Source organism: Mycteria americana, assembly GCF_035582795.1.
Source record: "Mycteria americana isolate JAX WOST 10 ecotype Jacksonville Zoo and Gardens chromosome W unlocalized genomic scaffold, USCA_MyAme_1.0 Scaffold_32, whole genome shotgun sequence".
Taxonomy (NCBI): domain Eukaryota; kingdom Metazoa; phylum Chordata; class Aves; order Ciconiiformes; family Ciconiidae; genus Mycteria; species Mycteria americana.
Window position 1 is genome coordinate 2,156,209 of NW_027445438.1, and position 6,000 is coordinate 2,162,208.

Below are 6,000 nucleotides of genomic sequence, written 5' to 3' on the forward strand. Positions count from 1 at the left end.
GAGTAAACAGTTAAAACTTAATTGGCTCCGGGGAAAGGCAATAGCTTGAGCAAATCAATATGCCCCACTGAACTCGTACAGAAGCAGATTACCAGATGCCCCAAACACAAGCCAAAACGCTGATTTCTCTTACGTGATATTAATACTTGCTATACACAAAATACAACATATTTACAGAGCCCCCTCCAGAAGTGGGATTCAGCGTGCAAGATGATGGGGGCAAGGAGACGGGCCAGTACTTCAGATTAGCGACCTCCAGTATGTTTTCATTTGGGTCGATCATTTCCTAAGCAGTTTTTCTATTCGATGCGGCCCACACAGAGGCAGGAGACAAATGGCTTAACTGAATCAGCAAAGAATTTAGTGAAGTGGAAGATCAGCGGCCATTCACTTTCCATGGTACAGGGAGCTCAAGTATCGAACAAAAGCATAATCACAGGAAGCCTGCAAGTGCATAGTACGAGTCTGCCTTCTATATTGCCTATATAAACCCTACCTTCAAAAGCAGAAGACATCCCTAACTGTTAATCTTCAGCGTTTTAATAAAAAAATTATACGCGATACTAACTTAAAGTTAACATCGTGTAGGTAACGGCTGCATTTTTTTCCCCCCACAGTCTAAGCAGCTCGCTCCAGTTCCTAGCACGTTGGGGTGCACCAGCATCCGTGAACCTTGCAAGCATGCTGTTATCACGGTCCCGCTTCACCACAGAAACAAGGTCTGGGAAGCTTTTGCAGCCTGCAGGATGGCCGGTTTCTAGACTTTTTTTTTATTTTTTTATTTTTTTTTTAAAGAAAAATAAGAAAAGCTGTAACTCTTTACTTTAATAATCCAGTTTGGGGGCTCAGAACCAAAGCCTAGCACAGCAGAGCTGTGAAATCTCTATAATGCTATTACGAGGCACATCAAGACCTGCATTTCTCCTATGCAGAACTAACTCATTACGGTCACTACTCAGACGTTCACTGCTTGCGTACATACACACGGACACACACATACACCTGGAATCCCCGAGGAGATTGACTGCGTGTGCTTAATCTAAGGTTTCAAGACTATCATCCTACGCGAGGTAGGACCACTCCCATCCCTCGGCAGCAAACTTTGCACGACTTGCAGTGCCAAAGGCATATCACGCGGCAAACCTCTGCGGCTGCCACCGAGTGCGTTACCGTCAGAGGCCCTCCTCTACGCACGCGCGCACACGACACGGTGGGGCTGCGAACCGAGGCGAGCCGGACAGCCCCAGCAACCCAGTACGCGCCGCGGCAGCCGGGGAGGCGGGGGGGGGCACCGAAGAAGCGCCATGTTTTAGGGATGGTGCAGTAGAGAGCGCCACAACCCAGAGAGGCCCCGTCCGTCCCCCGTCCCTCCACCCACCCACCCGCAGCAGCGCCGCCACCCGCCCTGCCGCGCTCCCGGGCACCGCGCAACGGGTCCTGGGCTCAGGGCGCCTGCGAGCGCGGGGGGAGGGGGAGGGAGGGAAGGGAAGGGAAAGGGAAGGGGAAGGGGAACCGCGCACAGAACAAAGCCGCGGCTACCTCCTCGTCCTCGTAGATGACGTTGGCGGGGAAGCGCCTTGCCGATGATCTTTCCGAAGACAGTAATGGCGCCACCGGGCCGGGCGGCCCGCGCCCCAATAATCTCGTCAGCCACGACAACGCCCCTTGTCGCCCCCGCGCTTCCTCCACTCGGCCAGGCCCTCCGCGGCGCCCATTGGGCCGCCAGATCGCTCGTCTGTCGTTTTCGCTTGTCCCCGCCCCCTTGGCGGGTCCGCCCTCGTCGACCTGGTGCTTACCGGGGCTCGGGGCGCTTGCGTGGCCTCGGGGCGCGGAGGGATCCGACCTGGGGGTGGAGGGAGAAGACGTTGGGCGAGTCCGCGGAGGGGCCTGTGCCGTGTAGTGCTGCGACCCTGTGGGCGGGCAACGAGGTCTCGGAAGAGGCTGTTGTAGCTACAAGTACTATTTCTTGTTATTTGTTACCGCATCGAGTCCACCCCAAACGTGCTTGTGGCTTTTTGGTGCTGCTCCCTCCAGTCAAATGACTGCTTTGGCCAGGCCAGGCCAGGCCAGGCCTTAACTTTTCAGAACATTTGGCAGAACCAACAGAAGTTGCTCTAAATTGGTCCCTGAAAGCCCCGCTTCAATTGCAGACGCTTCTAAGCTGCACGCCTCCTCCTGGGAGAAAATAAAATACAAGGCGTGCGTTCAGCACTGGTGGCTTGAGGGCTGCAGGGCAGATCAAGATAGGCTTTGCGCTAAGCTGGGTAGGAGGCTTTTAGGAAAATAGGCAGTGCCCCCAAAGCTGCCCAAGGGTGGTCTGTGGTGCCCTGCACCCCCGGGGATAGTGGGCAATTCGATCGGTCTACACAACTGTATTGTAACATATGTAAACCCTGCTTTCCTCTATATCGGGCTAAGGATATCCTTAGCCGCCTTTGCGGCAAGGCCACACTGTCGGCTCATGTTCAACTTTGGTGTCCACCAGGAGCCCCCCACGTCCTTTTCTGCAAAGCTGCTTTCCAGCCGGTCCGCCTCCAGCATATACTGGTGCATGGGGTTGTTCCTCCCCAGGTGCAGGACTTTGCACTTCCCCTTGCTGAACCGCACGAGGCTCCTGCCTGCCCATTTCTCCAGCCTGTCGAGGTCCCTCTGGATGGCAGCACAACCCTCTGGTGTATCAGCCGCTCCTCCCAGTTTTGTATCATCAGCAAACTCGCTGAGGGTACAGTCTGTCTACCCATCATCCAGATCATTAATCAGGACGTTGAACAGGATCAGACCCGGTATTGACCCCCGGGGTACACCGCTAGTGACTGGCCTCCAACTAGGCTTCATGCCACCGATCACCACCCTCTGGGCCCAGCTGTTCAGCCAGTTTTCAACCCACCCCACTGTCTGCTCATCCAGCCCATACTTCATCAGCTTCTCTATGAGGATCTTACGGGAGACGGTGTCAAAAGCCTTCCCGAAGGCTAGGTAGACAATATCCGCTGCTCCCCCCTCGTCTACCAAGCCAGTCGTTTCATCATAGAAGGTTATCAGGTCGGTCAAGCATGACTCCCCCTTGGTGAATCCATGATGACTACTCCTGTCTTGTCCTTCACGTGCCTGGAAGCGGTTTCCAGGATTAGCTGCTCCGTCGCCTTCGCAGGGATCGAGGGGAGGCTGACCAGCCTGTAGTTCCCTGGGTCCTCTTTCTTGCCCTTCTTGAAGAGAGGGGTGACATTTGCATTCCTCCAGTCCTCAGGCACCTCTCCCAATCGCCGTGATCGATCAAAGATTATCAAGAGTGGCTTCACAATGACATCTGCCCGCTCCCCCAGCGCTCATGCGTGCATCCCATCAGGGCCCGTGGCCTTACGTACATCCGGTTTGCTTAAGTATTCCCTGACCAGATCCTCTTCCACCAAGGGTACGTCTTCCTTGCTCCAGACTTTCCCCCTGGCCTCTGGGGCCTGGGATTCCTGAAGGCTGGTCTTGCTAGTAAAGACTGAGGCAAAGGCGGCATTCAGTCACAGAATCGGAGAATGGTTTGGGTAGGAAGGGACCTTGTAAAGATCATCTAGCCCAACCCCTCTGCAATGGGCAGGGACATCTTTCACTTGATCAGGTTGCTCAAAGCCCCGCCCAACCTGACCTTGAACGCTTCCAGTGATGGGGCATCCACAACTTCTCTGGGCAACCCGTTCTCCAGCGTCTCACCACCCTCGTCGTAAAAAAAAATTCTTCCTTATTTCCAACCTAAACCTACCCTCTTTCGGTTTAAAACTGTTACCCCTTGTCCTGTCACTACAGGCCCTGGTAAAAAAGCCTCTCTCCATCTTTCTTATAAGCCCCCTTTAAGTATTGAAAGGCCGCAATAAGGTCTCCCCGGAGCCTTCTCTTCTCCTCAGCCTTTCGTCATAGGAGAGGTGTTCCAGCCCTCTGACCGTTTTCGTGGCCCTCCTCTGGACCCGCTCTAACAGGTCCATGTCTTTCTCGTACTGGGGACCCCAGAGCTGGACGCAGTACTCCAGGTGGGGTCTCACGAGAGCGGAGTAGAGGGGGAGAATCGCCTCCCTCGACCTGCTGGCCACACTGCTTTTTACGCGGCCCAGAATTCGATTGGCTTTCTGGGCTGCAAGCGCACGCTGCCAGCTCACGTCCAATTTTTCGTCCACCAGTATCCCCAAGTCCTTCTCTGCAGGGCTGCTCTCAATGCGTTCATCACCCAGTCTGTACTGATATTGGGGACTGCCCCGACCCAGGTGCAGGACCTTGCGCTTGGCCTTGTGGAACTTCATGAGGATTGCACGGGCCCGCTTCTCCAGCCTGTCAAGGTCCCTCTGGATGGCATCCCTTCCCTCTAGAGTATCAACTGCACCACTCAGCTTGGTGTCATCCGCAACCTTGCTGAGGGTGCACTCAATCCCACTAGCTACGTCAGTCATGAAGATATTAAACAGTATCGGTCCCAGTACGGACCCTTGAGGGACACCGCTCGTTACTGGTTTCCATTTGGACGTTGAGCCGTTGACCGTAACTCTTTGGATGCAGCCATCCGGCCAAGTCCTTGTCCATCTAATAGTCCATCCATCAAATCCATCTCCCTCCAATTGAGAGGCAAGAATGTTGTGGGGGACCGTGCCAAAGGCCTTACAGAAGTCCAGGTAGAGGGCATCAGTTGCTCTTCCCTTGTCCACTGATGCAGTCGCTCCATCGTAGAAGGCCACTAGAGTAGTCAGGCACGATTTGCCCTTGGTGAAGCCATGCTGGCTTTCTCAAATCACCTCGCTGTCTTCCGTATGCTTCGACATTCCAGCGAAGTCTCCGAGGCGAGCAGCTCTGAGACAGAGGACCGCGTCGGGGGACCGCTGCTGGATCGGCGAAACCGCGGCAAAACCGCGCAGGGAAGGGAGGAAAAAGAAAAGGGAGGGCGAAGCCACCCCCCCGGCCCCTGAGCAGGAAGGCGGGAGCTCCTGACGAGGACCCGGCTCTGACTCAGCGTGGGCGGGGACGAGAGTGACGGCGGCACTTTAGAACGAGGAGAACACACTGGAACCGCCATTTCAGCGAAGTCTCCGAGGCGAGCAGCTCTGAGACAGAGGACCGCGTCGGGGGACCGCTGCTGGATCGGCGAAACCGCGGCAAAACCGCGCAGGGAAGGGAGGAAAAAGAAAAGGGAGGGCGAAGCCACCCCCCCGGCCCCTGAGCAGGAAGGCGGGAGCTCCTGACGAGGACCCGGCTCTGACTCAGCGTGGGCGGGGACGAGAGTGACGGCGGCACTTTAGAACGAGGAGAACACACTGGAACCGCCATTTCAGCGAAGTCTCCGAGGCGAGCAGCTCTGAGACAGAGGACCGCGTCGGGGGACCGCTGCTGGATCGGCGAAACCGCGGCAAAACTGCGCAGGGAAGGGAGGAAAAAGAAAAGGGAGGGCGAAGCCACCCCCCCGGCCCCTGAGCAGTAAGGCGGGAGCTCCTGACGAGGACCCGGCTCTGACTCAGCGTGGGCGGGGACGAGAGTGACGGCGGCACTTTAGAACGAGGAGAACACACTGGAACCGCCATTTCAGCGAAGTCTCCGAGGCGAGCAGCTCTGAGACAGAGGACCGCGTCGGGGGACCGCTGCTGGATCGGCGAAACCGCGGCAAAACCGCGCAGGGAAGGGAGGAAAAAGAAAAGGGAGGGCGAAGCCACCCCCCCGGCCCCTGAGCAGGAAGGCGGGAGCTCCTGACGAGGACCCGGCTCTGACTCAGCGTGGGCGGGGACGAGAGTGACGGCGGCACTTTAGAACGAGGAGAACACACTGGAACCGCCATTTCAGCGAAGTCTCCGAGGCGAGCAGCTCTGAGACAGAGGACCGCGTCGGGGGACCGCTGCTGGATCGGCGAAACCGCGGCAAAACCGCGCAGGGAAGGGAGGAAAAAGAAAAGGGAGGGCGAAGCCACCCCCCCGGCCCCTGAGCAGGAAGGCGGGAGCTCCTGATGAGGACCCGGCTCTGACTCAGCGTGGGCGGGGA